Here is a 12,631-nt window from a genome sequence, read left to right as displayed (position 1 = left end):
TTTCTCTTTAAAATATTTCTTTAAAACCTAAGGTCACTTAAATGTCCTAAATTCTTAAATCTTATATTCTTAAATTCTTAAAATCTCAAATGACCTAACGTCTTCTAAATGTCTCTTTATAACTTAACTTATGTGCCACCTTGCCTGGTATAGGGTAAGGCAAGTCGATTTCGGAATCAGAGGTTTGGTAATAAAGAGATTTGGTTATTAGGTGAAAAAAATGTGTTTGGCGTAATCTTTTTTTTTTTAATAAAGTTTAACTTGAGTTAAAGTAACTTTAAATATTGATATATTTTATTAGAAAAAATTTTCAACGCAATCTTTACCACTTAAATTTTCATACGAATTAAAGATTGCCGCATTTACGCAAAATAAACAAATTTTGTAATAATGTGGGAAACAGAAAATTTTGGAGGACGAAAAATAATGCTTTCAAATCAGGGCTGCAGATAATTGCGCTAAAGTCAAGTTTTGTTGAAGTCCTAACCCTCTTGCAAATACAGATCCACCCACAAACTGAAAGATTATTCGAAAATTTAATTTTTTTTTTACAACAGTTATCCAAGTTATTGTTTTAGCGTTATTGTAAAACTTATAGCTGAAAAATATTTATGATATGGAAAAAAGTAAACTCTTGCTTACCATTAATAATTACTTATTGTGTAGAAAAAAAAGTTAGAGTACTTCTGGACATATCCAGGTTAGTTAACCAAAGTAAATGCAAAGTCTTAACAAAAAAAACTTCTAAAAAATTGGATAGGCTTTTTGATATCAGTTTTTGCTAATGACCGAAGAAGAAAAAATGCCGCAACCGAAAGTAACCGAAATTTTGGGTACTCTCGTTTGGCGCTGAAACTGACATTTCGGCAAATATTTTACCGATACCAACGCTTCAGTAAGTTAATTCAATTTTATTAGAAATTTTATTTAAAAATGCAATTTTACATTTGCTGTTTTTTTATAGGTGTATTAGTTAGTGATTGAAATATTGAGATTTAATAAATAAGTTGACGATATAAGTTAATAGCGAAAGTTAACAACTGATAGATTTTCTCGCCAAAACAAGAGTTTTTCAAGTTAAGTTATGAAAATTCTTAAAATATTCTGTGAAAGTTTTACAAATTAGCAATTTTTCTAAATTAGATAAAAATTTAAAATCTCACAAATTTTTCGGTTTTCGGTAGGCTTTTCAACCGAAATTTCGCTTTTTACCGAATTTCTAAAAAGTACAGAAATCGTTATTTGGTATCGGTTAGAATATAAATTACGGCAGAAACCGATACCAAAGCAGAATTTCGGACTATCAATAGTTCCTGCTTCTGTGATCTTAAAACTGTTCTTTGCAATAATAAAAATATTAAGTGTAGTCTAGAAAATTGTTCTGATACTCATATTTTTTGCGCATGTAATCCAGATAAAAAGGTACAATGTTATTTTTGAATGAAAGATAAATAAAATAAAAGCATTTTTAACTAAATTGAACATTATTATATATATTATATTAGTCTATTACTAGTATGATAACGTTTAATGAGTTTTATATGGAATTGCTTAATATTATCAAATAATATTTAGATTCTTGTAGAAGAAAGGACATACATAAAGACCAGAGTGAAAATCAGGTCCAAAAGGGTCATTTCAACTTAGCTCAGTTGATTGTGAAATGTCTGGAAAAAGTCTTTAAAGAAACACAAATCTGAAAATAAAAATGTAGAATAATCTGTAAAACAAGAAACATCTTATTTACTTCCAGAAATAACATTATCAGATTCTGATTGAGAATCGGTCATCTCTAGATTTGGTAAGGTAATTAACTTATAAATTGAAATTTATAAGTTAATTATATAAAAATCATTGAAATTTATAAGTTAATTATATAAAAATCATTATTTTACACATTTTAAATTTTTTTTTTTTTAAACATTTTTATATCAAAATTTATTTTTGTGAATTTTATAATTTTTTTTTTAGATATGGCAGCCTGAAAAAAAATTTTATCAGGAATTTATAATCTTCGGAGGTTTCCAAAGTTTGCTATTGAGTTGATCAGAAACGATATAGGAAATTCAATTGGAGCTGCATTAGGAAACGCTCTAATGCTTGATTAGTTTTAGACTAAGCCAAAGTAAACAGACAAAAGAAGTGGGTTAAATTACTGTCATACTGAATAAAAGAGGGTTTGTTTGCCTTTATGTTGATGATAAAATTGATAATAAAACTTTAGTTATAAAAGATATAGAAAAAGAAGATGGTAAGGTTGTATTAAAGTGATCAACAGAGAAAAATATCACATGACTGTGACTATAGAACTTCTCCCTAACCTTTACAGTAGGAGTATCTTACTCACAAAATTTTTCCTCTTGTTGGAGCAACAGGAAAAAAGCAAGCTCAGTGCCTTGACGAAGTTCTTGAAGAGTATGCTTCTTTAAACAATCTAAAAGCAGTTTTAGTAGATAATACTTTAACAAACACAGATTATAAAGCAGAAATGGCTTTGGAGTTAGAGAAAAAAACTGAACGAAATTTTTAGACTATAGGTTGTAATCTTAACATCAATAATGAGCTTCATTTAGTTGTTAATTTTAGTCTTATTTTGTCTTTAGAATTTTTAAATGATTTAACTAGTGACCAGACGCTTTTATATGAGTATTGCATGAGAGTTGTTACTGGAAGTATGAGTGTAAATTATCTAAGTTAGAAAATTAAAGCCCCCTTAATCGTTCTCGTTGGTTAACATTTACATAGTGCGGTTAATGTCTTTATATGATCGAGGACTAGTTCCTGATATTGAATAAGTTTCTTTTGTAACCTATATTGTTCAAATCTATTTTCTTACATGGCTCCTCCATTTAAATAACAAGAAGTTACACGAAGCTTCGTCATAAATATATTTTATGATTAACCAAATCAAGCTCCAAGGAAAAGAGGGGCAAGATATTTGCTTAGCAAACTTGATATTTAATACTTTTTGCCAACTTTCTAAGATTATTTTTTACTCAATGTTAAAGTCAGAGGAAATAAATATAAGATCAATAACAATGCTGATATTACTTGGTATTAAAAATCGTAAAACAGATGACTAAACTATAAACAGAATCAATAAAATTCCAAAAATTAATAGTAAAATTCCAAAAATTAATAAAAGTGTTGCTCATATATAGAATGGGCTTATAAATATTTTTAATGATGATATAATGAACAAGCAACAACTCAAGGTTTTACTGACGAAAAGATTGTAGAAAAGTTAGTATGGAGTATTTAGACCTTATTTAATATCTTGACCTTGATCCCTAATCAACGTAGTTATGGTGAATAAGTAAAACTTAAATCAAAATTTTTATAAAAACTTCAATATTGGCAATCAATAGTATTGATATTAAATAAAATGAAATAAATAAAACCTTATTTTTGCTTAATGCAGCTACTTTTGTTTATGTTTTAAAAAAAATTTCCTAATGTTTTATTATGTTTGTTTGTCCAGAATTTAATATTTTTATCAAGTCAATTTTTAAACTTCTTTGAGGTTTTGCTAAGTAGATTTGCTTCAAGGTGTTTTAAATGAAAGTTAAAAAATGTCCTTAATTTAAACCTGATCAGATCAAAAGAATGATGAAAACCTGAATGAATCAAAAGATCTAGAACTTTTACAAAGTCTTAAATTCCATAAATTATTTAAAAACCTTGTTTTTTTGCTCAAAGTTATATTGTTTTCCACTTAACAAGTACATGAAAACAAAAAAGTTATATGCTGGTAGTAGTAGTTCTTTTTCTTCTATTTCTTTGAGAAAGATTCTATTGTTGTAATTGTCTTTGAAATTGTTAAAATAATTTTAGTACCGAGCAAAGTCCTTATTTAAAAATACCACTGAAGAACTTAAGATTTCAAAGTTCTGAAAACTAAGGCGGAAGTTAATAATATATATAATAATTTATAGTAGTTGATATAACATACCTAATAATAACCTAATAAATCTAATATACAGCAATTATATTATATTAAATTATACGACATAAAGTTTCTTGAATGCATATTACATTGGTGGTACCACAAGAAATACATTAAAATCTGATTGGAACTAGAGCACACTTTTATTTTTACGAAATTGTTACATATTTAAAAAAAAAAAAAAAAAATGCTATAAAACTTAAAACCTCAGTTACCACTAACAAACTTAAAATCTCAGTTACTACCAAAAAATTGAAAATAACCAAACTTTTGTAATTATTCAAAATCTACCAGTCATTTAAAACGAACTCGGGAACATTTTCAAATCATGGTAACATTATTTATTTGAGAGAAAGTAAATGGGAATAAATAATATTTTGGAAATTATGCATGAAAAACTAAAATGTAAGCGAGCTAAACAACACTAATATAACCAAATAAGTAATATAATATAACCAATAATAGTAAGAGTATATAATAGTAGTAGTAAGTGTAGTAGTAATAGTAGTAAGATGTAGTAAGTGTAGTAGTAATAGTAGTAGTAATAGTAGTAAGAGTATATAATAGTAAAAGTACTAATAATATAACCAAACTAGAAAATTCATTTTAGCAACCTTTTACACTTGTAAATGATAATTATTTTGAGAAGTGAAGTGAAGCCGGTGAAGGAAAATCAAGCTTATATATATTATACATACCTAATGAGTGTTTATAATTGAAAAAGAATTTAAATTTAAAATTTAAATAACTTAAAACAAATGTTAAAAATAAAAATTCTAAGTTAAAAAGTTCTAAGTTAACAAATTTCATTATTAGTCTAGTAAAAAGCGACCTTAAAATTTGTCAAGTGGAAGCTAAGTAGTGCAGAAGCAGTTTTTAGCTAGAACTTCTCTACTACTCTTCAGTTGTTGAAATTCAAAACCCCACCTGCATTCCCCTTGAGAGTTTTTCACAATCTGATGTCAAAGTGAGGTACCTAATACAATAAATTTCAAAAACATGGTTATCTTATGAAATCCTAAAACAGCACCTCTATTTAAATGAAAAGTATAAACTTGTCAGTCACTAATTTAATCTCATTTAAATTTATATTTATCAAATAAAAAAGTAAGTTAACAAAAATGTAACTTTTTTATAAAAATTGTATATCAGGGGTTCAAAAAAAATTAAAATGGCTGATTTTTAACTAATTTTGTCTTTTGTAGGTTGTTAAATGTTATTAACGACTATTATCTGCCTATATTATTCTGATTTATCATAATTAAAAGTAAACTGAACATTAAGGATGAAATTTAATACTGATGTATATTTTCAGGGGGTAAAAATAATTAAAAATGGAGTATTTTTTTACCAATTTTGCCCAAATTAGGCTTTTTAAATACTGTAAAATATTATTAATGACTGTTATTAGTCTATAATATTCTAATTTCTGATAAATAAACAAAAAGTGAACCTTAAAGATCAAAGTAAAGCTATTATGTATTTTCACGGCGTAAAAATATTTAAAAATGGTGGATTTAAAGCCAAATTTGCCCAAACAATGCAATTTTTTGGCCTTTTTTTTCTCTTTCTTTTTTATTTCTCTTAAAAATATTTGCAACTTTTTTAGTTTTTATTTTCTTTTAAAAAGTAAATGCATAGTACTTTTTGATAAATTTAACATGTGCTGAATTTATTTGCTTTCGTATAAGAATACGAAAATGCAGAGACGTAGCTAGGAGTGATCCAGCAAACTTAATTTTATTCATAAAACATTAAAAAAACTGTTTAAAACAATAAACTGTAGTAGCAAACGCACAAATCAAAACAGAGAAAACAACGTTGACCAATGTTGTGAATCCTTGACAAAGTCATTACGTGTTTCCTTCTGGTTAGGTGTATCTTTCCTTTCTTTGTGAACATTAAGTATTAATAAATGATTCAGCCGTTTCTAAGACATTTTTGTTATCCTGAGATATGTTTCAACCCTCCTAAGAGCACTGAATGATCTTTCTAATGTTGCATTTGTTGCTGGCATTAATAAAACAAGTTGAAGTTCTTTTTTCATTTCAGACGTAAGATTTTGTTGATTCTGATAAAGAGTTAGGTGTGGTAATCCTTGATATCAAAGATATTTATATAATTATTCAATGACTCATTTTTCTCCTTATGGAACTGCTGAATGGTAGTCCAAACGTGGCAAGTTGTGCCTCGAGTAGACCTTTCTTTAAATTATCACCATGTAAGGAGCAAACACCATTTATATCATTTCCCAACCTCTCTTGCTTAATTGCTTTTATCAATAGAGTTTTCAATTGCTGATATTTTTTTATACCTGGTTGATCAAAGTGTTCTTTTATGACAGCAATGATAACATCTATGACTTCATAATAACTTTGCCTGTATAAAGATTTAGGGTCTGCATGATAACCATCATCAGGGTTACCAATATCAAACCTCTTAGATATTTTCTTAAATCTAGGAACCCGAGGTTCATCAGCATTAAATTTAGATGCCATAAGATTAACCTTACCCCACAGTAGAAAAAAAGATGTATAATTTCCAAACAGTTGGGGAATACTTTATAAGTTTTACAATTTCATATGTAGTTTCTGATGCATTTTTTATAATCTTGGATTGTTTTACAGTGTCACCAAAAGCAAGATTTAAAGCGTGATCGGTGTCATTGTCACAAACAGTGCCAATTATTCTGTATTTGAGCAGCATGTTGCTTTGACTGATGTTCTCCAACATCTGGTGTTATAGAAGGAATATTTACCATCACCGTGACTGCTTCTTTGTGAAAATAACTCGATTTAAGGTTCCTGAACGATACTGTAGTACCTTTTCCTCGTCATAATGTAAAATAGGCCACTTATCACATCATTGTGCCTTGAAACTTTTCTGTTCTACCTTTTTTGACTCCAAAAGAACGCTTTGGGAACTTAAAGCCTACTGATGACTGGTGAGGTAGATTGGATACATTAGTTTGAGAAGGTAAACCCTCAGAAGAGCTAGTAGAACATTTTGCCATATTGGTTTGAAGCAAATGCCAATCGGAGATGACAGGAATCAAGAACTAGTTCAATCGTTGCAAACGGACAGCTTTCTAGATGACGCCACGGACACTCACAAAATAATAGTTACGATTTAGTAATAACGATTTAGTAATGTTTTTTTTATAACTCATTTACACAACTACGTAAATTGATCAATTTGCGATCGTAATAATGAAAATGCCTGTATATAGCAGAATGAATTGACGCAGATTTAATTAAATAAATAATAGTATGAGCTGGTCACAAGTGGTTCGGCAAATACCGGACTTGCCGAACCTATTCCTACGTCCTTGAACTGTTATATATATTCTTTTTTACTATATTCTTTTGTTTTTCTTTTTGCTTATATAAAACAAATTATGGAGTTATTTATTTGTAAAGAACCAACAAAAAAGAATTTGATTCAAGTGACAGAAAGAGGACTTGGTGGTTTGTTTTAATTCAGCAAAGCTCAAATATAAAAAGAATTTTCAAAATCCACTATAATAGGAAGGTCGCAAAATGAGTATACGATGGACGCATTTAACCAAACATGTGAATGGCTCAAAGCACCTGCAGAAATTATAACACTCAGCCAGTTTCGTAATAAATTATAAAAACTAATGGCTGAGGATTAGGAAGTATATAATAAACGTTCATTAAAGTGGGTATAAAAAGATAATTTTAGATCTCATATATTTTTTGTGAACAGTTTAAAAGGTGTTGACAACATAACCCAGCAAGGAAAAAAACGTATATTATACATATAAAGTACGTCTTTGACCTACTCTTCGATACGTATAGTCTATTTCTTAAATGCAAACCTATAATACGTATTATTTAGATATTAAAATGCGTTGATAATAGACGTATAACAGACGTATTTGAAATACGTCTCAGATATCTATAATTTGAGTAATCAATGCAAGTCTATAATACATATTAACTAGATAAATAAAATGCGTTGGTAATAGACGTACAACAAACCTATTTAAAACGCGTATTAGAAATCTAAAAATTCAGTAATAAATGCAAATCTGGGATAAATATAAATATATTTAAAAAAAATATATAAATATATTTATATTAAAAACATGTCATTTATAATAAACCACATATACTATTACAAAATAAACATTTCTTTTAAATATCAATAGAATGATACAATCTTCATGGGGCATTTTTAAGTTTATTTACGACAATTCGTAATAATTCTTTTTCACTAACTTTATAGCTGTCATGTATCGCTTCTAAAACAAGTTAAGAAAAAATAGTTAAAATTAAAAAAGAAACAATTAATATATCAACAACTTGGAATACAAGTGTTGTATTCAAAATTTATGCAAAAATGACTATATACTATATAAACATATATATATATATATATATATATATATATATATATATATATATATATGTATATATATATATATATATATATATATATATATATATATACATGTATGTATATATATATATATATGTATATATATATATATATATATATATATATATATATATATATATATATGTATAGATCTATAGTTTGTTGGCTTTGGGAAGAGCGGATATATATAATAATATATATATATATATATATATATATATATATTATATATATATATATATATAATATATATATATATATATATATATATATATATATATTATATATATATATATATATATATATATATATATATATATATATATATATATATATATATATATATATATATATATATATATATATATATATATATATATATATATCTTAAGGTCTTCAGGTTTACGGAAAATAATCTAAAATTGAAAAAATATAAAAAAAAGCTATAATTGGTATATACTTTTAAGAAGTAGAATTTAAGATTTACATATCACTTATTAAATCTAACATTCGCTTTTATCACATATATAACATTATAACAATGCTTCTTTTTTTTATTAATTAATTTTACTTTAGACAGTTTATATCAAAAATGTCTTTGTAGTTGTTTGAATAAATTAACAAAAAAAATTGTTTCAGCTAAAATAACGGATGTTCTCTAGTAATGAGATAAAAGTTGTACAACTATAAACTATAAACTATTGATAAAATAATAATAATAAGCCGCAACAATGTTTTAAAATAAACCAATCAGAGCTCACTAAAGGTCGTGATTTTTTGGAAAAACAAAATCAAATTTTTACCTTATTACACTGAGTTTAAATAAAAATCCTTATTAATTTTTATGATCATTGAAAAAAAAAGTATATATATACATATTTATCGTATATTGTGTATTTTTCTTACAATTTCCAATATATTTCTGGTAGAATCTGCCATATCCACACAACCAATATTCTTCAGTTTAGATAACTAAAAAAAGGCCCTATTCAAAGCTTATTTAAGTAGTTTTCAACCCCTTTCTCAATAGGTTTTCTAAATTTTTAAAGATGTTTTGTGTATACATAATTCACTATATGAATATTGAATAATGTTTATTTATTAAGTAATAAAAAATCATCTATCGTTTAAAATATTGTAAGAGATAATCATTATCACTGCAATGATAACACAATTTAAAAAACATTATCAATATTATCTATTTTATATATAAAATAAAAAACTAGCTAACGAATGCTTTTTGTTGCACATAATTCTTAATACTTTCTTCTTGTTCATAAAGTTATTCAGAGTTTTAAATTTTTTCGATTTTTTAAATTTCAACCAAACTTCCGTCTTCCATTGGAAACTGTTGCTTTTCTTTTTCTAAACAACAAACCAATTTCAAATCGAATTTAAATTTGAAATTGATTAGAGTATCAAATCGAAGTTATAAACTTACTGGACTTTTTGTTTGGTTTAGACCCAGCATTGCGACTTGGTGATTGGAATTCATACTTCTTTTTTATTTGTTCGAATAAAATCTACTATTTCATCATCATCAGATGCAACTATTGCAAATAATTGTTTAAATATAATAAAAATAAATAAATATATCGTATCATACCAAAGTGAGTCATATCAAAATATAGTTATTTAACACTTTCAGATGAACTTTTTTTCTTATTTAGTCGCATTTAAATGGGGATTTTATATACTTATATACTAGGTGAGCTAACTTCATCATGGATGCCTTGGATAAAGACATTAACTTATTTGTAATTTTAAGAAACTATTTAGAAATTAATCTTAATACTGCATTACCTGGAAGTATTGTTAGATAATTAACTGTTTTATGCAAAAATGAGACATTGGCATTGAATATGGCTACAGTTTCTGCTTTAAAAAATAACTTCTAATGTTAAAATATTATTTGATAATGCAAAAATAATTACAGGAACAATAACAGTACTAAAATTATTTTAAATATAATAACAAAAAAATCGTAAAAAATAATAAAAAGGCTAATAAAATACTTTTTTTTCCTTTGAGAGTGCCAATTGATGGTTTATAAATAGAGGAAGGCAGTTTTGGTAGTAAAATAGGGGCTTCTTTGCTGATTCCTGTAAGAGATAAATATTATTACAGATTTACCAACAGAGAAAAACATTATATTAGTAGAATTAGCGTGAAGATAAGATAAATAGTTTGGAGTGCGCAAATTATTTTCAGCTAAATGAAGCATTTAAACAAATTTTAACCTGAGGTCACTTCATTAATGAACTCATCATCAGTGGTAACTTGCTAACCACAAGACGTAAAATTGAACTCGTTGCACAACTGTCTATTTTCTGTAAATATGAAAGCTGCTGAAATAAAAAAGGGATATAAATAAACAAATAACAAAGACGAAAAGCAAGTTACTAAGAACTTGTTAAAAAAACATTTAAAAAAATTATGTCACTTGCCATCTACAATTTTTGTCTTTAACCATTTAAGCTTCCTCTATGATTGGTCAACCTTGATTTTTTCAGCAACGGCTCTCTGAACTGACGTTGTAGATGGCTAACACCCATTTCTTCATTGATCCAATTTGCAGGAACCACATCTTCAAAAATTGAATTTTCATTTTCTTGCCATACAACCCTTGCCCAAAGTATTTTTCTTAGCTTAATGTTGCAAGCCATTTATTCTTATATAAATTAGGTATATAATCTAAAAGAAATAACTAAATATAATGCAATCTGATTCTTTCATTTATAAACAACCCAACAACTGTTAAATAAGGTAAAACTAAATTGTAAATGTTTTATATTTCTTGATTCAAATGTAACTGAAAAAATAGATTTTTCATACTTTATAATTAAATTTAATAAACATTAAATTTACATGCGTACATACTTTTTTAGTTTTTGCATGTAGTTTTCAAAAGGGAAGGCTGATATTTGATTTAGAGAACACCCTATATAAACAACATCTTGTATATAGACAGGTTGTGTAAATTGTAAACACAGAAGTCATCACCATATATAACCTTTGCTGACCTAACATAGAATACAAGCATATTGTGCGCATAAACAACAAAATGATTCCTGAAATCATTGTCTTCAGTCAAAAGTACTCATATAGCAACATGAAAACACAAAAAATGATCATACATTTTTTTGGAAACAATGCCTTTTAAAACTAAAAGCCCCGAGTATAATAAGAACTGCCTACACTCAGTAGCTTTTCAAAATGGTAAGTCAGAAAATAATCGAGGTAGCCGAACAAAATAAGAAGGTAGCATATCATTTAAGGCCACTAACTTTGCAGATAAGTCTTGAACTTGTAAATTTGATAGCTTGCAGATTCTTGGCCCTTGCTTTAAAAATGTTAGAATTCGTTTCATCACTCCTAAGCATGTCAAATGCATGTAGTCTAAAGTAGAACTATTAATACAAGAAATTTGCAAACTTGATAGAGGAGTACAAACTTTTTGGTGTACTTCGTAAACAAAAGCATTAAACTCATGTGTTTCTCTTGGCAAACAACCATGGAAATCATTAAAGACAATTTTATTGTTTTTGCATGTACCTTTTGCTTGACAACGTTCACAAGAATAATATCCAGTATGGTCAAAAATACCTTTGAGAAAAGAGTGAGCTGGAGTAACACAAATAAAACCTTTAATTGAAAATTGATATCTTTTTTCATAATACAATATTCCAGAAAACTGTAATAATTTTATCTTATCTATAAACTGAGAAAGAAACATTTCTACAGAATTCGGTTTTGAGAATCCACAAAACAAGTCAATCAAACAAACATCTGAATGCAAAAACCTCCCTAAAATAGGCCATAATTGCTTTTTAGATGATTTAAAAATCGGAAAGCCATCAACATTAATGAAGAGCTGAACACTATCAACATTATTATTTTGAATTTTATTAAGTTCCCTCACAATTCCAGCTTCAACTCCGCAATAAGTAAAAAAACCTCCTTCCTTTACTTCAAAGTCAATTCGCCTGGGAGTATTCATAAAAGTTAGACAATTTTTTGGTAAACAATGCCTTTCATTTATAAGCAATTCAAGAAAATCATTTATGCAATTATTACTTAGGTTGTGTTTTAAAATTAATAGTCTTAATTTTGTACTGAAAGTTAATGAATCTTTTATTGGGAATATATCAGGATTACCAATTGATTCAGTTGAAGATATATATTTATCATTACATCCAAAATCATAAATACTATTATGATCAGACAAATAATTAACTTGCTTTTCCATGATGTCTTCCAAAGGCTGTGTTGTTGGTATAT

The sequence above is a fragment of the Hydra vulgaris genome, chromosome 01 (genome assembly GCF_038396675.1).
Source record: "Hydra vulgaris chromosome 01, alternate assembly HydraT2T_AEP".
Classification (NCBI taxonomy): Eukaryota; Metazoa; Cnidaria; class Hydrozoa; order Anthoathecata; family Hydridae; genus Hydra; species Hydra vulgaris.
Note: the sequence above shows the minus strand (reverse complement) of the source record.